At 34.4% G+C, this 25,176-nt stretch overlaps 1 long non-coding RNA gene across 1 annotated transcript; it reads left to right on the top strand.

Moving 5' to 3' along the window:
- The first annotated feature begins 2,961 nt into the window (after positions 1-2,961).
- On the top strand, positions 2,962-24,502 carry LOC127553897 (uncharacterized). The gene is made up of 3 exons (XR_007951841.1): positions 2,962-3,542; positions 8,110-8,240; positions 23,772-24,502. It is a non-coding gene; the product is annotated as an uncharacterized LOC127553897 (long non-coding RNA).
- The last annotated feature ends 674 nt before the right edge of the window (positions 24,503-25,176 follow it).

Below are 25,176 nucleotides of genomic sequence, written 5' to 3'. Positions count from 1 at the left end.
AGGAAGCTTGCCAAATACCATGAGATTTTGCAGCTGACTTTCTAATGGATTCCATTTCTAATACAGTTTTACAACTACCCTCTAACTCCCAAATTAAAGAAACAAATAAATAAACTCAACAACCTGTCTGTATCTTGTTGCCACCTTAACTAAAATAAGAATATACTGAATTATACTCTAATGGAATTTTCTTCCTAGGGAGAAAGAAAAGGATTTGGTTGCTATAATGTAAAAACAGAATCTCATCCCTCCCTTTCCAAACAGAATTTGTCTTAAAACAAATAGAGCTATTAAAATAATCAGTTTTTAGCTTTATCAGATCTATTATCATTCCTTTTTGAGAAAATATTTTTATTTTTAAAAGGTTTTCCTGTTTACTATTCAAATGTAAGCAAACATAAATATTTCCCTTTACAAAGAAATACAAAAAAGAAGGCTATATATAAAGCTGTAAATCTGTAAAGTATATATGGCTCAGTTTAAAAAAAAATCATACTCACCATGATAGCATTGCTCTGTTTGTGTCCCTCCTAAACTTCCTTCTCTCTTCTGTTTATTTTTAAATGATTTATTAACACTCTTCTCTTTATTTATTTATTTATTTTTTTAGAATCATTCTACTAGGCCTCATCCTTTGTTAACTCTCTCCCCTCATAAAAAACGCCTAATAATAATTATAGTGACTCAAATAAGTACAATGGCTCAAAGCAAATCCACACATTAGCTGTGTTTGAAAAGTCATATTTCATTTTGTACCTCTAGTCTATCACCTTTCTGAAAGGAAGTGGGAAATATGATTCTGGAGTCATGATTGGTCATTAGGCTAATCATAGATTTTAAGTATTTCATAACTGTTTTCTTTTACAATATTATGGTCTTTGTATGAATAATTCTCCTGTTGTTGGTTAATTCACTCCTTCCAGGTTTCTCTGCATAATTTCTCACAATGATATTAAATTAGTTATATACTATAGTTTTTTTTAATAATTCCATAGTTCATAGCACTCAATTTTTTTCCACATCCTTGCTATAAGAAAAAATGCTGAAATCAAGTGTTTGAAAATATTTTTGTGTCCTTTATCTTTTTCTCCGTTCTCTTTGGGATATGTCAAGTAATGGTCTCATTGGATTGAAAGGTATAATTTTGTAGATATAGTTCCAAATTTCTTTCCAAATTGGTTGGACCACTTCACAGCTCCACCAATAGTAAACCAATATGACTATTCTTCCATACTTCCTCCTAAAACTGTTATCTTGTGTTTCTTTCATCTTTTTCTAACATATTACTGGTTTGGAATATTTTTATGAATCTGGAAACTGCAAATTGTGGTGATAAAGGACATCACTACTTTATCTCTGATCTTATTGCAAAGGTTGCTGGTTTATTTCAATTACATAAAATAGTTGACTTTTAGATAGATACTACTTACTAAAAAAAAAATATACTACATTATTGGTGCATTCTATGTACCATAATCTTTAATATATTACATAATTTTAAAAATAAATTGTTGTAATCTCCTTGTTTATATTTATTAAGCATTTTTTGCATCAGTAGTCATTGGAGGTTTTAACCTATAGTTTTCTTTTTCTGCTATGTCTATCCCTGGTTTATATACCAATACCACATTTCTCTCATGAGAATTTAGTAATATAGTTTCTTTCCCTATTTTTGCAAAAGATTTATATTATAATGGACTTAATTATTTCTGGAATGTTTGAATTTAAATTCCATTGCAAATTCTGATTGCAAATCTCTCTGGTACTGTTTTATTTTTCTCCTATGGAAGCTCCTACATAAATTCTGCAACTTCTTTTTTTGAAATCAAGTGTTTGAAAATCTCTACATATTATTCTATTGATCTGAGTAGTTTGGAAATATTTATGTATTTTTACACGTTTTGTTGGCAAAATGGCCTTTCGTAATTTCCTTTTTCTTTATTTATCTTATTGCTTGTGAGAGTTGATTTAATCTCATTTATCTTTGGGACTTTCAGAATTTCTGTTTCTGTGATTTGCTAATTTTCTAATATCTTTATTTGAATGCCTGATTCAATGATTCTTTTTACTCTCTCTTATTATTAAAATTTTTAATAAACATATACTTTCTAAGATAAATTGATAATACATAAACATTTTCTCCTAGAAATTCTGGTATGTTTCTCATCATAATACTTTTTAAATGAAATTAAAATTGTTTCTATACTTTGTTCTCTGTCTATCACACAGGCGTTTATCTTTCATTTAAGTTTGAATACATGCTTCATGTACTCTTAATTTGTTTTAAATTGTAAAAAGAAAACATGCTTAATATATTTGCAAATATATATATATATATATATATATATATATATATATATATATATATATATATATAGTCCACCTCTGAAAAGTTCTGTGCACAGTGAAGATATATATATATATATATATATATATTACATATATATTCTTTTTTATTCCTATTTAATAATTGTTCAGAAATATAATCCTATTGCAAAATTTCCCATTATAACATCTTTTTAGGAATTATGCTACTTTGAGTAGGATGGTAACATAAACTTCAATCAAGTTTTTGTTTTTTAATGAGTTTAACTTTTCTAAAATTCTATTCAGATCCTTGTTCTTCTCTTATCTTTTTATTAGATTAACTTAGACCTGAAAGGGAAATTTAGAAGTCAACAATTATACTTTTTTGTTATGGGACAGAACTTGAAACAAGGTGCTAACTCACTGGAATCGATAGAAACAATGCTTATGTACTTAAGTTCACACCCTTAAGAGTTTACACATTAGTTCACACATTAGTGTTTGAAAATCACAAGTCAGGATTCAGTCGGGAGATTCACAAGTCAGGAACTCACAATCCCACTCTCTAGGGAGGAGTCAACCTTTGACTTCACACCTTTAAGAGATCATATATAAGAAGCTCTTGGAGCCTCAGCCAGGAGTCAGTTGGGGCGATTGAGAGCCAGGATTCAGAGGGAGCTGGAGGCTAAAGCTGAAGCTGTAAGAGAAAAAGGACTAGTGGTAAGAGCTCTTGGAACCAAGGAAAGCTAATTGGGCTTTTTTTGGAAGAGACAATAAAGGAATGAACTTTTACCAGTTGGCTGCATTTGAGGTGATTATTACTTTGAACTGAACCTAAGGCTGCCTCCAGAAACCCCCCAAGAAATCTGCTCACAGAGAACAATTATATTTTAGACAAGAGAACATTACACTTTTTCACTATATTTGTCCCTATAATTTAATTAGATTTTCCTTTAAGTACTTAGATATTATTCCACTCAGTGAATATATATTAAATATCAAATGCCAATATTGTTGTTTCCTTGTTTATCTCTTTCAATCATACCTATTATTACTCTTTCCTGTTTTGAAATCATGATTGTTATTCTGCTTTTAATAATTAACTAAACCAAATAAATTCTGCTCTAGCACTTGAATTTAACTCCATGTGTATCTTTATGTTCCAGGTATTCCTTATGAACAACACATTGATGGGAGTTGCTCTTGGATAAATCCTATTCTCTTCCATTTCACTGGTGAATCCATTCCATTCATTTTCATTGTGATAATGATTAAGTTTGTATTTTCCTTCTTTCCCACTTTTTTGCATGTTTTCTTTTCCTTTTGTCTTTTTCCCAATAAGAAAAATTAAATAAAGAAAAGATATGTAATTGACATTTTTGTTCAATTATTTCAGGTCCTTGTTCTTCTCTATCTTTTTATTTATTGTGTGCTCCCTTTAATAAATGAGTAAACAGAAGAAAACACTGAATACAATGTACCCAACTCTTTATGACCCCATTTGGAGTTTTCTTGGTAAAGACATTGGAATGATTTTTTAAAATTTTCTTCTTCACTCATTTTATAGATAGGAACTGAGGCAAATAGGCTAAAGTGATGACTAGCATTAGACAGTTGGTAAATGTCTGATGTCAGATTTGAATTAAGGAAGATGAGTCTTTATGACAACCATCATGGTATTCTATCCATTGGGCCACCTACCTGCCTCACATAATTAACACTTGATAATGAAGAAGTTTCTCTTTCTCTTCTGTCCTCTTCTCTTCACCAATTCTAGATACTGTTTTAATCTTCAAATTTATGATCAATTCTCTGAAGCTGAAGTTTATTAGTAACTACAGCATTCCTTCCACAATCCTATGTATAAATATTTTTTAAAATTGACTTGCTTCCCTGTTGTCTTCTGCTCTTTCTATTTTCTTGTTAAGCTTAATGTTTGTCTTTAACAAATAATGTATGGTTACATTCAAATCTCAATTCCTTCATTCAGATAAAAATTAAATCGTTCTTCCATGTTTACACATTTTTTTTCTTGCACACCTCATTTATACAAAATAGTAAATTCCTTTCTCTTCTTCATTGTCTTTCCTAGCATATTCCTTTTCTTTCTTTTTTTAAACTCTCTTACTTTACTCTTTTTTTTTACTCTCTTAAAACAAAGAAAATAGAAGGAACCTATATCCAATCTATGTTTTTGTATTATTTAACTTTTCTGTGGCTCTTGAAGACAGTTGGGATTATGAAGGGATACTTGTCTCTTCTCTTCTCATTGGCATATAAGCATTTTATCACTATTTTTAGCCATTTTTGTATTCGTTTAGATCTTTCCAGATTTATCTTAATGACTATTTCTACATTTCAAAGTTTTTATTCAGCTCTGGTCTTTTTATTAGAAAGCTTGAAATTCTCAGTTGTATAAAAGATATATTTTTCCCTTGTAAGAATTTTTTGTTATAGAAAAAATAGGATGTAAGGGATAGAAATCTGGACTTAAAGTCAAGAAGACTTTGACTTTCTAATTCTAAAAGATTTGAGTAGAGTCCTTTTCAGATTTTTTGAAATATGATGTTTTTAAAAATAATTTTGTAATATTTTTTCTGATTATGAATTTCTAACACTGAACTAACAATCAATTGTCTAATCTCCTAAATTATCTCTCTTTTCCTTGTTTTCCACATCAGTTTTGTTTTTGTAGTAGATACTTTTGCTTTGTCTTTTTTCACATACTTTTTTTTTTAATATTTTGCTGTCTTGTGAAATTATTGAGCTGTTTTTTCCCATTCTATTTTCAAGTATTTTACTACTTGAGTAAAATTTTCCTTCTGTTCTGAGCTATTTATTTTTCTTTCTTTTTTTCCTTCCTTGAAATTCTAATTTCATTCATTATTCTATTGTTATTTCTTGCTTAATTTCTCCACCCATTTTTATAGTACTTGTGGACAAATTATTTTTTTTCCTCAAAGGCTATGCTTACAGTTGTGGTTACACTCTTTTTATGACTTAATTCTTGAGTTTCTCAACCCATGGTATTTGTTCATTATATTCAGTGTTTTCTTTTGTTTACTCATATTTCCTGCTCCAGTTCTTGAAATGGGGTTTTATGTTTTCATCTGGCCAATTCTCTTTGACATTTTTGAAAGAGTTGGGTAGGACTGTTAACTTCTGTCCTTTCTATATGGTGGATGCTGCTTTCATTGATGATTTGCAAGGGGCAGTTGCTTATGAAGTCCTATCTGCAGTCTCAGTTACTTTTTTTTGTTTGTCTTAGTCCTTGGTCCACTGAAGATTCTGGCCTCAGCTAATTTTTGTCTTCTTCTCCTTATATAATCCCCAATTAGGAGTCATTTCTGACATTGTGTAGGCCACATTAGAATGTTAGAGATTATAGTGATCTCAGGCTTCCTATATAGCCTCCTTAATAGTGGTACCAATGCATTGGATATCTGGTCCTCTATTTTAATATAGCTACATTGCTTCACTGAAATCCTTTTTCTTCATTTCTTATGGCATAATAGTATTCTATTCCATTCACATAACATTATATATTCAGCTATTCTTCAGTCTATCATCTTTCTTAGTTTCCAGTATTTTTTGTTTTTTATCTTTTGGGGGGAGTTGCTACCCCAAAAAGAACTTTTAAAATATTTGAATACATAAGCAAACCTTTCATTTTCTTTTCCTTTTTGAAGTTTTAGATAATAGGCCTAGAAGAGGCATTGCTGGGTCAAAAAATATGTACAGTTGCATAACTTTTGAAAAATAGCTGGCTTTTCAGAATGGAAAGTACCAAATCAAAGCTACATGAAAAATATATTAATGTTCTTTCAAGATTTATCAATTTCCTTTTAAAAATCAACTTTGTTCATTTGATGAATGTGAATAGAACCTCAGAATTGCATTAATTTGCATTTACTTTTTTAATTTGTTGCTTTTGATTTTTGGATTCCTTCCTTAGAAAACTTCATGTTTATCAATAATGACCATTTATCAATTAGGAAATGACATTTTCATAAATTTGAGTCCTTATATGTCTTGGAAATGAAACTGTTATCAGTGAAATTTGCTTGCAAAGACTATTCAGTTTCCTAATTTCCCTTCTGATTTTATCTACATTGTTTAGTTTGCAAAATCTTTTCAATTTTATATAATCATAATTATTCATTTTATCTTCTATGATCCTCTCTATCTTTTGTTTGGTTATGAATTCTTCAGTTCCATGATGTGAGAGGTAATTTCTTCCCTCTCTGTTTATTACTTACTGTATGAGGAATGTATCAATTTAAAGTTTGTCTCAGTATCATGATATCAGATGTCAGTCTATTATTTAATTTCTATCAGGCTTCTTTCCAGTTTTCCCAGTACTTTTTATTGAGTAGTAAGTTCTTACCCCAGTTATTTGAGCCATTATATATAGCAAAAAACAGAAAAATCAGAAAAGCTTGGAACATAGTAGGAGGAGAGTTCAAAAGAAGCCAGCAAGAGTTAGCAGTATTCTGAGATACCACTAAACACCTGTCAGATTGGCTAGAATGACAGGGAAAGATGATGTGGAATGTTGGAGGGGATGTGGGAAAACTGGGACACTGTTACATTGTTGGTGGAATTGTGAACACATCCAACCATTCTGGAGAGCAATTTGGAACTATGTTCAAAAAGTTATCAAACTGTGCATACCCTTTGATCCTGCAGTGTGATTACTGGGCTTATACTCCAAAGAGATCTTAAAGAAGGGAAAGGGACCTGTATGTGCAAGAATGTTTGTGGCAACTCTCTTTATAGTGGCCAGAAACTGGAAACTAAGTGGATGCCCATCAATTGGAGAATGGCTGAATAAATTGTGGTATATGAATGTTATGGAATATTATTGTTCTGTAAGAAATGACTAAGAGGATGATTTCAGAAAGTCTTGGAGAAAGTTACATGAAGTGATGCTGAGTGAAATAAGCAGGAGCAGGAGATCATTATATATTTCAACAACAATACTACATGATGATCAATTCTGATAGATGTGGCCCTCTTCAAAGAGAACTCTGGGAAATGAGTATGAACCACTACATAGAATTCCCAATCCCTCTATTTTTGATTTCCTTCACAAATAATTGTACACTATTTCAAAGTCAGATTCTTTTTATACAGCAAAATAACTCTATGGACATGTATACATATATTGTATTTAACATATACTTTAACATATATAACATGTATCGGTCAACCTGCCATGTGAGGGAGGGAGAAGCGGGGAAGGAGGGGAAAAATTGTAACAAAAGGTTTTGCAATTGTCAATGCTGAAAAATTACCCATGCATATATGTTGTAAATAAAAATCTATAATTTAAAAAAATTGCTTATTTAAAAAAATAGTTAGCAGTATTTTCAGCTGCTGAACTTGGGAGTCTGCTGTTTGGAACAGAATTATTGCTTTGTAGGTTGCCTAAAGAAAAGGCTTGGAATCTGCTAATTTGAAGAGATGTGAAATCCAGTGTGGTTCTGTTACTATCTATTAGTACAATCTATATTTGAGAAAGAGGAAACATCCCATAGGTGTCTCAATTGCTCTTTCTCTCCTTAACCTCATTTAAGAGGGAAATACATCTATTTGCTATAAACATAGGCTGATGGTTGATTTGACAATTAATGTCAATGGTGAGTGAAAAACTGGATAGACTTATTTGTATATTGACCAGAGAGGTAATCTGATGAGTTTTGTAGTTTCCTGGATTAAGAGAATATGCTTGTAATTATAATAACATAAATTCTTTAAAGAGTAATTGTGAGTTTAAAATGTTTATTATTGTTTCAACAGTTGAAGAGTAAAAAGATTGGGGATTTACCTAATAGGTGAAGTCCAAGAAAGGAACTAGTATAGAGAAAGCTCTGATGGAGTAGATCGTTTTTTGAACTGACCAAGGACATGGAATCATCAAGTCAAAGATGGTGAGTTGCTCTGAGCACATGTATTTCCTCACTCATGTTTCTCCCTGCTAGGTTTTTGTGTGCTCATTTTGCCCAACAGATATCATTTTGTATGGGTGAGAACAGACATCATTTTGTATGGGTGAGAGTTATGTGTGAACTTCACTGTATCGGTTATTGTGTCCTGAGTAACTGTTATATGATAATTAGTCCTTTTTTTAAAAAAAATGGTATTGCTTACTAAATCTTATGTTTAAGGGCTAGTAGTATCATAGTGACTGATTATGTGTAAATAGGAAACACATCAATGAGGACTCATGACCTAAGTGGTAAGTAATGAATGTATTCCCTCCACAACAATAACTCTCTTGGATTCTGAGAAAATATTAAATTAGAATCATATGGACACAGTACATCATTTGGAACCATAGGATTTCTACTGTGAGCATTTTGGAGTCTGTTCAAACAAAGAGGAAATGACCATGTCCATGTCATATTCAACTTATACATACATCTTTCTGGGTCCTCAACAATTTTTTTTTAGGATAAAAGAGGTCTCTTATTATTTTAGAAATCAGAAAGCTAAGTAATAGACAAAATGGAGATAATTCTTAATCTTTTATTATATTTATACAGCAGAACTAAACTCCTAAGCAGGGATCTTCTGGCTTTCTTCATAACATTAGCTCTTACCATAGGGTCCTGTGTATAGAAAAGACTTAATAAAATGTTTGTGAAATAAATTGAAACCAGGCTAATGAAAAATATGAATAAGACTAAGAGGAGGTTGGAAGAATAATGAAAAAAATGTATGGAGTTCCAAAAATTTTGTAGGATTATAGCATATTTTGTGAACCTAAAGACTTTTCCTGGGCATAAGCAAGGTAGAATTAAATATTGATGATGAATTTTGTTCTAAAACTTGCAATGTAGCTTAATTTTGGTTAGAGATGACATTTAGGCTTTTAATTATATGACAAGCAATGATTCATTTTTCCGCCTTGGCCACAAGTGAATATCACAGTATGAAGTAAAACTATAATTACATGTGATTGAATTAGCAATTCTGTTAATAGTATCATAAGAGGTTCCTTTACCATGGCATGATATAGTGAAATTATTTGAATGAGAATTGGGAAAGACCTCATTTAGAATCCAAAGTTCATACATCCAAACTGTATAATCCCAGCAAGTAATTTCACTTGTAAATGTTTTTAGTGGAGTACCTAGAACATAGTGAAAACTATAGAAATATTAACTATTATTATTATTCACCTCTGAGTTTTGGTGTCCTCATCTACAATATGCAGATGATAAAACCTACTTAAAAGTGCTAGAGAAATCTGAGTCAATTGAGTTGAGGGACATTAATCAAATGGTCTTATCACATCACTGTAAGAAAATTTATAATTAAGAATTATTGTCTCTTCCAAATACTTTGCACATATCTTTTTTTGAGCAAGTTATCTGCATACTATCTTCCCCATTAAATGAAAGCTTCTTGGGGATGGCAGCTTTATTTTTGCCTTTCTTTGTATAGTCAGTGTTTAACACAGGATCTGGCACAGACATCTGGTAAGTTAATGACTTGATTTAGCTAGACTAGGCAAGTGCCAAAACAATGCCCAGAGCAAGTAGTAGGAACTGAGCCGTAGGTTGGAAGGTGGTAGGGATTGGAGAGTTAGTAGTAAGGTAGAATGCCACATTGGGGGTAAGGGAAAGGAATTATAGATTGGTGGTAAGTCATTGATAAGAAGACTCCTGTTAAGCAGAAAATGCAGAGCTCATCCCAGCCTACCTGGTGACTTATTATAAAACTATTTTTGCTATCTGCCTGAAAGATTGCAATTGTCATCAATGCTCTCTAAATCCAGGGCCCTGGTGAAAAGCCCTAATATCCTTACCCTATTTATGGTTCTGTTCCTATGGTATATGTGGAAAAATATAAAAGATGAATTTCCATATATATATTTGTACATATTTATGTATGTTAAGTTATTTGGTCCTCCTATAAATAAATTAGAGGAACATAGAATAGTTTATCTCTCAGACTTGTGGAGGAGAAAGAAATTTGTGAACAAAGATGAACTAGAGACCATTACTGATCACAGAATAGAAAATTTCGATTACATCAAATTAAAAAGCCTTTGTACAAATAAAACTAATGCAAACAAGATTAGAAGGGAAGCAACAAACTGGGAAAACATCTTCACAGTTAAAGGTTCTGATAAAGGCCTCATTTCCAAAATATATAGAGAACTGACTCAAATTTATAAGAAATCAAGCCATTCTCCAATTGATAAATGGTCAAAGGATATGAACAGACAATTTTCAGAGGATGAGATTGAAACTATTACCACTCATATGAAAGAGTGTTCCAAATCATTATTGATCAGAGAAATGCAAATTAAGACAACTCTGAGATACCACTATACACCTGTCAGATTGGCTAAGATGACAGGAAAAAATAATGATGAATGTTGGAGGGGATGCGGGAAAACTGGGACACTAATGCATTGTTGGTGGAGTTGTGAACGAATCCAACCATTCTGGAGAGCAATCTGGAATTATGCCCAAAAAATTATCAAAATGTGCATATCCTTTGATCCAGCAGTGTTTCTATTGGGCTTATATCCCAAAGAAATACTAAAGAAGGGAAAGGGACCTGTATGTGCCAAAATGTTTGTAGCAGCCCTGTTTGTAGTGGCTAGAAACTGGAAAATGAATGGATGCCCATCAATTGGAGAATGGCTGGGTAAATTGTGGTATATGAATGTTATGGAATATTATTGTTCTGTAAGAAATGACCAGCAGGATGAATACAGAGAGGCTTGGAGAGACCTTCATGAACTGATGCTAAGTGAAATGAGCAGAACCAGGAGATCATTATACACTTCGACAACGATATTGTATGAGGACATATTTTGATGGAAGTGGATTTCTTTGACAAAGAGACCTGAGTTTCAATTGATAAATGACGGACAAAAGCAGCTACACCCAAAGAAAGAACACTGGGAAACGAATGTGAACTATCTGCATTTTTGTTTTTCTTCCCGGATTATTTATACCTTCTGAATCCAATTCTCCCTACGCAACAAGAGAACTGTTCGGTTCTGCAAACATATATTGTATCTAGGATATACTGCAACATATCCAACATATAAAGGACTGCTTGCCATCTAGGGGAGGGGGTGGAGGGAGGGAAGGGAAAAAAATCGGAACAGAAATGAGTGTCAATATAATGTAATTATTAAATAAAAAATTTAAAAAATAAAAAAAAAATAAAAATAAAAAAAAACATATCTAATATATATAGGACTGCTTGCCATCTAGGGGAGGAGGTGGAGGGAGGGAGGGGAAAAATCAAAACAGAAGCAAGTGCAAGGGATAATGTTGTAAAAAATTACCCTGGCATGGGTTCTGTCAATATAAAGTTATTATTAAATAAAATAAAAATTTTAAAAAAAAAAAAAAAAAAAAAAAAAAAAAAAAAAAAAAACACAGGATCTGGCTCTGGTAAGTTAATGACTTGATTTAGCTAGACTAGGCAAGTGCCAAAACAATGCCCAGAGCAAGTAGTAGGAACTGAGCCGTAGGTTGGAAGGTGGTAGGGATTGGAGAGTTAGTAGTAAGGTAGAATGCCACATTGGGGGTAAGGGAAAGGAATTATAGATTGGTGGTAAGTCATTGATAAGAAGACTCCTGTTAAGCAGAAAATGCAGAGCTCATCCCAGCCTACCTGGTGACTTATTATAAAACTATTTTTGCTATCTGCCTGAAAGATTGCAATTGTCATCAATGCTCTCTAAATCCAGGGCCCTGGTGAAAAGCCCTAATATCCTTACCCTATTTATGGTTCTGTTCCTATGGTATATGTGGAAAAATATAAAAGATGAATTTCCATATATATATTTGTACATATTTATGTATGTTAAGTTATTGGGTCCTCCTATAAATAAATTAGAGGAACATAGAATAGTTTATCTCTCAGACTTGTGGAGGAGAAAGAAATTTGTGAACAAAGATGAACTAGAGACCATTACTGATCACAGAATAGAAAATTTCGATTACATCAAATTAAAAAGCCTTTGTACAAATAAAACTAATGCAAACAAGTTTAGAAGGGAAGCAACAAACTGGGAAAACATCTTCACAGTTAAAGGTTCTGATAAAGGCCTCATTTCCAAAATATATAGAGAACTGACTCAAATTTATAAGAAATCAAGCCATTCTCCAATTGATAAATGGTCAAAGGATATGAACAGACAATTTTCAGAGGATGAAATTGAAACTATTACCACTCATATGAAAGTGTTCCAAATCATTATTGATCAGAGAAATGCAAATTAAGACAACTCTGAGATACCACTACACACCTGTCAGATTGGCTAAGATGACAGGAAAAAATAATGATGAATGTTGGAGGGGATGCGGGAAAACTGGGACACTAATGCATTGTTGGTGGAGTTGTGAACGAATCCAACCATTCTGGAGAGCAATCTGGAATTATGCCCAAAAAATTATCAAATTGTGCATACCCTTTGATCCAGCAGTGTTTCTATTGGGCTTATATCCCAAAGAAATACTAAAGAAGGGAAAGGGACCTGTATGTGCCAAAATGTTTGTAGCAGCCCTGTTTGTAGTGGCTAGAAACTGGAAAATGAATGGATGCCCATCAATTGGAGAATGGCTGGGTAAATTGTGGTATATGAATGTTATGGAATATTATTGTTCTGTAAGAAATGACCAGCAGGATGAATACAGAGAGCACTGGCGAGACTTACATGAACTGATGCTAAGTGAAATGAGCAGAACCAGGAGATCATTATACACTTCGACAACGATATTGTATGAGGACATATTTTGATGGAAGTGGATTTCTTTGACAAAGAGACCTGAGTTTCAATTGATAAATGACGGACAAAAGCAGCTACACCCAAAGAAAGAACACTGGGAAACGAATGTAAACTATCTGCATTTTTGTTTTTCTTCCCGGATTATTTATACCTTCTGAATCCAATTCTCCCTACGCAACAAGAGAACTGTTCGGTTCTGCAAACATATATTGTATCTAGGATATACTGCAACATATCCAACATATAAAGGACTGCTTGCCATCTAGGGGAGGGGGTGGAGGGAGGGAGGGGGAAAAAAATCGGAACAGAAACGAGTGTCAATATAATGTAATTATTAAATAAAAAATTTAAAAAAAAAGTTATTTGGTCCTCACAAAAAAAATGTTGCAAAGCAGATCAAAGTTTATTTTTCAAAAGAGAAAAGTGAGTTGGAATTAATAGGGGACTTGCATGAGATCATACATCTATATGGAGTGAGACCTGAAATCTAGTTGGTCCTTTGACTTCAAATCCAGTGCTTTTCCCTCTTTAAAACTGTCACTAATGAAAATATTTCACTTGATACTTCTGTTCTCCATACCTCTTCTATGGAGTGGTAGAAGTACAAAAATGATTTATTGTCATTTTTTGCCAAGTAATTTGACATTCAAGAGAAATGTTAAATTGAGCATTTCAATTAGAATTTTTAAAACCAATATTTAGAGAGAAGAATTGTGGAAGGGCCAAAAGAGACAAAACTTAACTCAATTAGTGGTCAATAGAAGGAAGAAAAATAAATCATGGAATTACCCATTAGTGGATTAATTTTGAAAAATATCCTCATGTCAGTAACATTGATGCCACAGAACTAGAAATCATGTATAATCAACCAGAAATAAATTGCCAGAATCTGATATACCAGACAAACTTTTGCCTAACTCTTCCACCAAGAGGGATCAGTGGAATGAGCTCTGCTCATGGAACTGACAAGAGAAGAGACCAAAGAGGAATTCCCACAAAAAGATTTCCCATTGGAATACTGGAATTTCTAAAATTCATATAGATACTTTTTTTCTGTGTCTTTGTCTAGCTCTCTCTCTCTCTCTCTCTCTCTCTCTCTCTCACACACACACACACACACACACACACATACACACACAAACACACAAACACACACACAAACACGGCACATATACTGTAGATCCATGCTACTCTTTTTAGGGGGAAAACAACTATCTGGCTAGATCCCACAGTAAAACGGAGGCATTACCTCCTTTCAAACACATTTGTGTATTCTGTGGTTAGTCTTTTGTTCATGATGGGCAATCCACCAAGAAGTTAACAAGGGATCCAGACTCTCCTGTTGAAAAGTCACATTCTAAATCTTAGCTCCTGGAATTTCCTAGTTGCCAAAATCCACTCTTCTAGCTTCAGTACATTCTCTCTTCCCTGTAGCCATTGGGGCACAGTGGTTGGCTTTTGTGCTGCAGCAGATGAAGAAGGTATAGCCAAGAATACCTATCCTACTCTAGGATGAGCAGAAAGGAGGCAATTACCCCTGCTGGCTTGTAGCAATTTTGATTCACATCTAAACTATTTTTTCAGGAAATTCTGTCTGGAGAAATCTCATCACTGTATGGCTGCCTGGCTTGGATTAATGAGGTTTACAGTCCCAAGGGGATGCTCTTGTACTTTAAGTTCTAAATTGAAGAAATCCAAAAGGATCACTTAAGAATCTACTTAACTTCTATTAACCTCTGTGTTTCATTTTGTTTGACAATTCTAAACTGACAAAAAGAGATGGAACTTGGTCCCTTTAAGAAACCAGCCAAGAGACATTGAGTAAAGATGGCTCCTGGAAAGATTATAACTCCCCTAGAAATTATCCTGGAGATATTTTAAAAGGTGCCAGGTGAAACAATCATATAAAGTGAATCACTAAAACAAAAGGGAAACAGCAATGAACTATCCAGGCTAGGACCACACAAGAAGACTTTCAGAAGCTTGTGGATAGTCTAGTCAGGAAAATACTAGGGGAGAGCCTGAAGCCAATGGGATGTTATCCTAAGGCTCTTGGAATCATAACAAGAAATAAAGCCAGCTCCCAATACTTAACTGTATAAAGGGAACCCAGGTCATGTTTGTATATATCTTGGGGCCTTCAAGGAAGCCTGAAGTCAATGCTACCATGACAAGGGATAAAACTAGCTGACTATAGGAAGCTTCTTGGGGAAAGGAGAAGCACAGCAATCAGTAGCTAAGGCTTAAAACTAGTCATTCAGTGGCCATATCAGAGGATGTAGAAGACAGAGAAGAAGCACAGACAATCAGAATCCTCAAAGAGGCCCAAAGCCAGCATTATGAAAAATACTCAATGTGGGCTTGAGCCTAAGTGACAAAGCCAACTGCAAGTTAGCGACTATTCAATGAAAAGGAAAGGGCCATAGGATTAGGGCCAGAACTCATGTCTGGTCACCAGGACAGAAGCAGAAATCAAGAATTGTTATAGAAGGTAGGGTTTTGTTTCAGCTCCATCCACTCTTTATTCCAGGTTAAGGCTGCCAATGAGGAAAGCAACTAGGACTTTGAATTAGTCACCTCATGCAGAACTTCAGCAAGACAACCATAGTAGCACTCATATTGTAGTGGAGACAAGATCAGGAAATGTCTATCATGACCATTCAAGAGGGAAAGGATGAATGGAGTCTGGAATAAATGGTCCTGGCATAAAGTAATGAACCAGGAAATAAAGCAGCAAATAAGAGTAAATAGGAGAAAATTCCAAATTCAATGAAGAAATGCTATGGGAAAAGAGAAGAACAAGAAATAACCCAGAATTCACATATATGGAGCCTCAGAAAAAGAACTGCTTGGTGCTAAAGAAGTCATGAATCATCTATTAAAAACTAAATTAAAATTCTTGAGGAACATATCACTTAAAAGAGAAGGATGGGACTTCTGGTTAAGATGGCGGAGAGGAGGTACATAGCTGTGTAGTTCCACGCTTTCTCTCACTATCCATTTCATTACAAGCCTCTGAATTAATGCTTGACTGAAAAAAACCCCACAAATAGTTACCAAGAGAAGCCATCCTTGAGATTCGCCAAGAAAGGTCTGTCTTTACTGGAGGGCTGGGATGGTTTTAGATCGGGCGCAGGCGGCGGGCAGCGGCAGTGAGAGCACAGGAGCAGACTAGAGAGGGGGTGGGGAGTGATCACAGCCGTCTCTGCGGGGAGAGCTTCGCTACAGGATTAGATACTTTGCTCCAGCAGCAAGTCAGCAGCCCAGTAGATAAGCTAAAAACACCGGGGCTGAAGAATACAACCCCAAACAGCTGGAGTCTCTCGGGACCTGGCTGCTCCCCCCTTTCCCCCCCACAGTGACTCAGCATGTTCTGGGATCTCAGAGCGCAGGCGCAGCACAGTCGGGCTAGTGCCTCACTGCTATCCCCTCCCCTCTCCCCCCCCCACCCCCTCCCCCGCAGTCTGGAGAGGAAGCTCGGTAACACCACCCAGCCCCTCCCCCAAAGAAAGACTCCAGTTTTTTCCGTTTTTCTTTGCTAGTTTGTCTTTGATTATTAGACAGAATGAGCAAGAAACTGAAGAGGACTTTAACCCTTGACAGCTTCTATACAGATAGAGAGCAGACTCTAAATCCTGAGGAGACTAAAAACAGACAGTCCCCAGGTGAATCCCCAAAGGAGGAGATCATCTGTTCCTCAGCACAGATGAACCTCATAGAAGTAATTAAAAAGGATCTCACAAGGGAGCTAGAAGAAAAATGGGAAAAGGAGAGGGAGGCTTGGCAAAAGAGCCTGGAGAAGTCAGTTAAAGAGAGAGTGGATAAAGAAGTAAAATCCTTGAAAAATTGGCGAAATGGAAAAAAATTCCACAGAACAAAAGAACTCAATGGGACAATTAGAAAAAGATTTTTTAAAAGTGAGTGAAGAAAATACTTCACTGAAAATCAGAATTGAACAATTGGAATTGAATGACTCGAGGAGACAAGAAGAATCAGTCAAGCAAATCCAAAAAAATCAAACAATGGAAAAGAATGTGAAATACCTTCTGGGGAAGACAACAGACCTGGAAAACAGATCCAGGAGAGACAATCTGAGAATCATTGGACTTCCAGAAAAACATGATGTAAAAAAGAGCCTGGACACTATTTTCCAGGAAATTATCAAAGAGAACTGCCCAGAAGTCATAGGAACAGAGGAAAAAATAAACATTGAAAGGATTCATTGATCACCCACTGAAAGGGATCCTAAAATCAAAACACCAAGGAATATAGTGGCCAAATGCCAGAACCCTCAGACAAAGGAAAAAATATTGCAAGCGGCTAGAAAAACCCAATTCAAGTATCAAGGAGCCACAAGAAGGATCACCCAGGATCTGGCAGCATCCACATTAAAAGATCGAAGGGCCTGGAATATGATATTCCGAAAGGCTAAGGAACTTGGGATGCAACCAAAAATAACTTACCCAGCGAGAATGAGCATCTTTTTCCAGGGAAGAAGATGGACATTCAATGAAGTAAGCGAATTTCATCTATTTCTGATGAAAAAGCCAGAACTTAACAAAAAGTTTGATCTACAAATATAGAACTCAAGAGAAATCTAAAAAGGTAAAGATTAATCTTGGGAACTATATTTCGACTATATAGATGTATAAAGAATACATGTATACCTTGTTCTAGAAATTGATGTGGAAAGGACATTGTACCAGAAAAAGGGTAAAGTGGGGGTAGTACATCTCATGAAGAGGCATAGGAAACTTATTATATCTGAGAGAAAGAATGGAGGGGGATGAATATAGTGGATTATCTTACTGCCTTCAGAATTGGCTTTAAGTGAAAAATCTTAAGACATATTCAATCTATGGTGAAACTTCTCCCACCTCATTGAAAAGTGAGAAGGGAAAAGTGAAAAGGGAAAGAATAAGCTAAGTGGAAGGGAATACAGAAACTGGGAGGGAAAGGGGTAAGATAGGGGGAGGAACTCTAAGGCGGGGGGAGGGATACTAAAAAGGGAGAGCTGAGAGAAGCAAGTGGTGCTCACAAGCTTAATACTGGGAAGTGGGGAAAGGGGATAGAAGGGAGAAAAGCATAAATTGGGGTTAACAAGATGGCAAGTAATACAGAATTGGTCATTCTAACCATAAATGTGAACGGGTAAACTCCCCCATAAAGAGGAAGCGGTTAGCAGAATGGATTAAAAGCCAGAATCCTACAATATGTTGTTTACAGGAAACACACCTGAAGCGGGTAGATACATGCAGGTTAAAGGTAAAAGGTTGGAGCAAAATCTACTATGCTTCAGGTGAAGTCAAAAAAGCAGGGGTAGCCATCCTGATCTCAGATCAAGCTAAAGCAAAAATTGATCTAATTAAAAGAGATAAGGAAGGGCACTATATCTTGCTAAAGGGTAGCATGGATAATGAAGCACTATCTATATTAAACATATATGCACCAAGTGGAGTAGCATCTAAATTCTTAAAAGAGAAATTAAGAGAGCTGCAAGAAGAAATAGACAGTAAAACTATAATAGTGGGAGATCTTAACCTTGCACTCTCAGAATTAGATAAATCAAACCACAAAATAAATAAGAAAGAAGTCAAAGAGGTAAATAGAATACTAGAAAAGTTAGATATGATAGATCTCTGGAGAAAATGTAATGGAGACAGAAAGGAATACACTTTCTTTTCAGCAGTTCATGGAACCTATACAAAAATTGACCATATATTAGGACATAAAAACCTCAAACTCAAATGCAGTAAGGCAGAAATAGTAAATGCATCCTTTTCAGACCACGATGCAATGAAAATTACATTCAACAAAAAACCAGGGGGAAGTAGACCAAAAAATAATTGGAAACTAAATAATCTCATACTAAAGAATGATTGGGTGAAACAGCAAATCATAGACATAATTAATAACTTCACCCAAGAAAACGATAATAATGAGACATCATACCAAAATGTATGGGATGCAGCCAAAGCGGTAATAAGGGGAAATTTCATCTCTCTAGAGGCCTATTTGTATAAAATAGAGAAAGAGGAGGTCAATGAATTGGGTTTGCAACTAAAAATGCTAGAAAAGGAACAAATTAAAAACCCCCAGTCAAACACTAAACTTGAAATTCAAAAAATAAAAGGAGAGATCAATAAAATTGAAAGTAAAAAAAACTATTGAATTGATTAATAAAACTAAGAGTTGGTTCTATGAAAAAACCAACAAAATAGACAAACTCTTAGTAAATCTGATTAAAAAAAGGAAAGAGGAAAATCAAATTGTTAGTCTTAAAAATGAAAAGGGAGAACTCGCCACTAACGAAGAGGAAATTAGAGCAATAATTAGGAGTTACTTTGCCCAACTTTATGCCAATAAATTCGACAACTTAAATGAAATAGAAAAATACCTCCAAAAATATAGCTTGCCCAAACTAACAGAGGAAGAAGTAAATATCCTAAACAGTCCCATCTCAGAAAAAGAAATAGAACAAACTATCAATCAACTCCCTAAGAAAAAATCCCCAGGACCAGATGGATTTACATGTGAATTCTACCAAACATTTAAAGAACAATTAACTCCAATGCTAAATAAACTATTTGAAAAAATAGGGATTGAAGGAGTCCTACCAAACTCCTTTTATGACACAGACATGGTACTGATACCTAAACCAGGTAGGCTGAAAACAGAGAAAGAAAATTATAGACCAATCTCCCTAATGAATATTGATGCTAAAATCTTAAATAAAATATTAGCCAAAAGATTACAGAAAATCGTCACCAGGATAATACACTATGACCAAGTAGGATTTATACCAGGAATGCAGGGCTGGTTCAATATTAGGAAAACTATTAGCATAATTGACTATATCAATAACCAAACAAACAAAAACCATATGATCATCTCAATAGATGCAGAAAAAGCATTTGATAAAATCCAACATCCATTCCTAATAAAAACACTTGAGAGCATAGGAATAAATGGACTTTTCCTTAAAATAGTCAGGAGCATATATTTAAAACCATCAGTAAGCATCATATGCAATGGGGAAAAACTGGAACCTTTCCCAGTAAGATCTGGAGTGAAGCAAGGTTGCCCACTATCACCATTATTATTTAATATCATATTAGAAACACTAGCCTCGGCAATAAGAGTCGAGAAAGATATTAAAGGAATTAGAGTAGGCAATGAAGAAACCAAACTATCACTCTTTGCAGATGATATGATGGTATACCTAGAGAACCCTAGAGATTCTACTAAAAAGCTATTGCAAATAATTCATAATTTTAGCAAAGTAGCTGGCTACAAAATAAATCCCCATAAATCCTCAGCATTTTTATACATCACCAACAAAACCCAACAGCAAGAGATGCAAAGAGAAATTCCATTCAGAATAACTGTTGATACTATAAAATATTTGGGAATCTATCTACCAAAGGAAAGTCAGGAATTATATGAGCAAAATTATAAAAAAGTCTCCACACAAATAAAGTCAGACTTAAATAATTGGAAAAATATTAAGTGCTCTTGGATCGGCCGAGCGAACATAATAAAGAAGACAATACTCCCTAAACTAATCTATTTATTTAGTGCTATACCAATCAGACTTCCAAGAAAATATTTTAATGATCTAGAAAAAATAACAACAAAATTTATATGGAACAATAAAAAGTTGAGAATCTCAAGGGAATTAATGAAAAAAAAAATCAAATGAAGGTGGCCTAGCTGTACTTGATCTAAAATTATATTATAAAGCAGCAGTCACCAAAACCATTTGGTACTGGCTAAGAAATAGATTAGTGGATCAGTGGAAAAGGTTAGGTTCACAAGACAGAATAGTCAACTATAGCAATCTAGTGTTTGACAAACCCAAAGCCCCTAACTTCTGGGAAAAGAATTCATTATTTGATAAAAACTGCTGGGATAATTGGAAATTAGTATGGTAGAAATTAGGCATGGACCCACACTTAACACCATATGCCAAGATAAGATCAAAATGGGTCCATGACCTAGGCATAAAGAACGAGATTATAAATAAATTAGAGGAACATAGAATAGTTTATCTCTCAGACTTGTGGAGGAGAAAGAAATTTGTGACCAAAGATGAACTAGAGACCATTACTGATCACAAAATAGAAAATTTTGATTACATCAAATTAAAAAGCCTTTGTACAAACAAAACTAATGCAAACAAGATTAGAAAGGAAGCAACAAACTGGGAAAACACCTTCACAGTTAAAGGTTCTGATAAAGGCCTCATTTCCAAAATACATAGAGAACTGACTCAAATTTATAAGAAATCAAGCCATTCTCCAATTGATAAATGGTCAAAGGATATGAACAGACAATTTTCAGAGGATGAAATTGAAACTATTACCACTCATATGAAAGAGTGTTCCAAATCATTATTGATCAGAGAAATGCAAATTAAGACAACTCTGAGATACCACTACACACCTGTCAGATTGGCTAAGATGACAGGAAAAAATAATGATGAATGTTGGAGAGGATGCAGGAAAACTGGGACACTAATGCATTGTTGGTGGAGTTGTGAATGAATCCAACCATTCTGGAGAGCAATCTGGAATTATGCCCAAAAAATTATCAAATTGTGCATACCCTTTGATCCAGCAGTGTTTCTACTGGGCTTATATCCCAAAGAAATACTAAAGAAGGGAAAGGGACCTGTATGTGCCAAAATGTTTGTAGCAGCCCTATTTGTACTGGCTAGAAACTGGAAAATGAATGGATGCCCATCAATTGGAGAATGGCTGGGTAAATTGTGGTATATGAATGTTATGGAATATTATTGTTCTGTAAGAAATGACCAGCAGGATGAATACAGAGAGGACTGGCGAGACTTACATGAACTGATGCTAAGTGAAATGAGCAGAACCAGGAGATCATTATACACTTCGACAATGATATTGTATGAGGACATATTTTGATGGAAGTGGATTTCTTTGACAAAGAGACCTAACTGATTTTCAATTGATAAATGACGGACAAAAGCAGCTACACCCAAAGAAAGAACACTGGGAAACGAATGTGAACTATCTGCATTTTTGTTTTTCTTCCTGGATTATTTATATCTTCTGAATCCAATTCTCCCTATGCAACAAGAGAACTGTTCGGTTCTGCAAACATATATTGTATCTAGGATATACTGCAACATACCCAACATATAAAGGACTGCTTGCCATCTAGGGGAGGAGGTGGAGGGAGGGAGGGAGGGGAAAAAAATTGGAACAGAAACGAGTGCAAAGGATAATGTTGTAAAAAAAAAAATTACCCTGGCATGGATTCTGTCAATATAAAGTAATTATTAAATAAAAATTTAAAAAAAAAAGAGAGAAGGATGATATATGACTTAAGGGAAAGACTTCCTGTAAAACAGAATGGAGGAAATAGAATTAAATGATTCAACAAAAGAGCATGAAATATTAGAAATAAAAGTAAAAGATTGAAAAACATAAGACTTTGTGAAGCGTCTACTTTCAAAAACAGGTGATTTGGAAAACAAGTCAAGGTGGGATCACTTAAGAATCATTTATCTCCCTAAAAACCCTAAGCACACACACAAAAACATGGTTACAATATTTTTTAAAATTTCCAAGAAAAATCCTCAGGTATCAGGAACCAGAAAGTGAAAATAGAAAAACAAAATCACATAACTTTGTGGGGAAAATAAACTGAAATGAAAACACATGGGAATGTCACAGCCAAAATATAAAGTTTTCAGAACAATGAAAAATATTTCAATCAGCCAGGAAGAAAAAGTTTGAGTAACACTGAAACAATGAGTATCAAATAAAACTTCTGTAACTATTATAAAAGAGAAATCTTAATATGGCATATCTAGGCAAAAAAAAAAAAAAAACTTACATTGGTTATACCAAAAATAACAGGTTACAAATCAGAATATAATTTTACAGGGAGGTTGATATAGGGAAGGAATGACATTTTCATAGAACTGAGAATACAGAATACAAGAGGAATTTTTAAAGATAAATACAATTTAGCAATTAGAAAGAACTAAATGATGATCAAGTATTAACATTTTAATGGGGGAGAAGACGTGTTTCTTTAAGAATCTTTTTATTTTTAAGGATGAGAGAAAAGCAAGAAAGACAAAAGAAAGACCTTATATGGAATTGTTTTATATTTGTCTTTAAAAAGGTAATAAAAGGTAGGGGAAAAGGAAGAAATTTAAAAGAAAAAACCCCAGCATTTTTAATAATTGAAATGTGCCAGAAGTCCATTAAAAAGGAGAAGGAGGCATCTGATGAACCTTATTTTAATCTGAACCAGGCAAAGGAGGAATAAATACAAGCAAGGTTTGATATAGAAATATATTAAATTAAACAGACATAAGAGACAGGAAGAGAAGAGAAGAAGGATTTGAGAGTGAGAGTATAGTTGGAAGGGGAGAAGTCAACAAGAAAAAAAAACTTCAGTTATATAGAGTAGATCAGAAAGGGGCAACTATAAAGAAGAGAAAGAAATATGGATTATGTGAAGAAATGAGGAACAAAGGTAAATATCAAACTATTTAACTTATAGATTACTAATACTGATTCCATTAGTTCAACATCAGAGTTTACATCTTTAGAGAGCATATATAAGGAGAAGCCCACTAAAGGACAAGCCTGCTAGAGACTTCGGGAGATTCACAGGTTAGAAGCTTACAATCTCCCACTCTCGGCAGGGACAAGATTCATTCCAACTTCCACCTTTGTGCTGGCTGGAGGCTTTGGATTCAGAGGGAGCTAGAGACTGAAGTTGGCAGAGGAAAAGGACTAGAGACAAGATCTGGAAGGCCTCCTGAAAAGCTAGCCAAGCCCCAAGTGAAAGAAAAAGAAAATAAAGAATTTGAACTTTAACAGCTGGCTGCATTTGAGGTGATTATTATTTTGAACTAAAACTAAGGCTGCCTCCAGAAGCTCCCTAAGAAACCTGCTCAGAGAGAACATTATAATTTAGAGAAGAAAACATTACATTATTCTTTTTTCATTCCAGTGATTTTGAAACTTTGGCTGTTTTTGTACTAAGCCCATTTCCATACTCTACTGCCTACTCCTTTACTCCCATATTCTCAATGCTATGCCTCCCCCAATATTCCCCTTTCAGATCTACCCACCCCTTCTACTGCTTTCAGTAGAAATTCAAATTAATACATTTGTTTTCATCTTAAGTCTTTTTCTTTATTCATCTTTTCATCTTCTGGCACTCACTAAGACTTGGCTTTCTTCTGATGATACAACAGGTTTGATCACTCTTTCTTGTCCCAGTGTGTTTTCATTTATTTCCCCCAACTCATTTGGCCTAGTGAAAGAGTGGGGATAGTCACCAAGTTCTGTTTCTATTGATTGCTTTCCATATTTTCAACTAGGTGGCATAGTGGATAAAGCACCAGTCCTGAAATCAGTAATTCCTCAGTTCAAATCCAACCTCAGATACTTACTAGTTATGTGACTCTAGGCAAGTCACTCAACCCTGTTTGCCTCAGTTTTCATAAAATGGGGATAAAATGATAGTACTTACTCGAGGGCTATTGTGAAGATCAAATAAAATAATAATTGTAAAGCATAGTGCCTAGAACATAGTAACTACTATGTAAATACCAGCTATTACCATTCTTTATTCTTAAAACTAACAACAACAAAAAAAAACCCTATCACTTAATCCACTCTTTTTTGCTAGCTATTATCCCACATCTCTCTTATTAGCCTTTGGGTTGATTTCCCCACCTCATGTCTCTCCTTACTTCAGCATCTCCTCCAACCAGCTGCCAAAATCATCTTCCTAGAGCTCAATCTTAACTATGTCACTCTCTTATTTAATTAATTCTAGTAGCTCCCTATTACTTATAGAATTAAATATAATATACTCCATTTAAATTTTAAATCCTTTCATAAACTAGCCCTTTTCTAGGTTTCCATTTTTCTTATTCCATTCTTGCCTCCATATAGTCTACAATTCAGTAACACTGGCATTCTTCTATTCCCCACTCATGATACTCCATTTCTCAGCTTAGGGAATTTTCACTAGCAGCCCTCTATGCCTACATTATTTCCCTTCCTGCCACTGTTTCCTGGCTTCCTTCAAGATTC

Source organism: Antechinus flavipes, chromosome 3 (assembly GCF_016432865.1).
Source record: "Antechinus flavipes isolate AdamAnt ecotype Samford, QLD, Australia chromosome 3, AdamAnt_v2, whole genome shotgun sequence".
NCBI lineage: Eukaryota > Metazoa > Chordata > Mammalia > Dasyuromorphia > Dasyuridae > Antechinus > Antechinus flavipes.
Note: the sequence above shows the minus strand (reverse complement) of the source record. Positions and strands in the feature narration are given on the sequence as shown.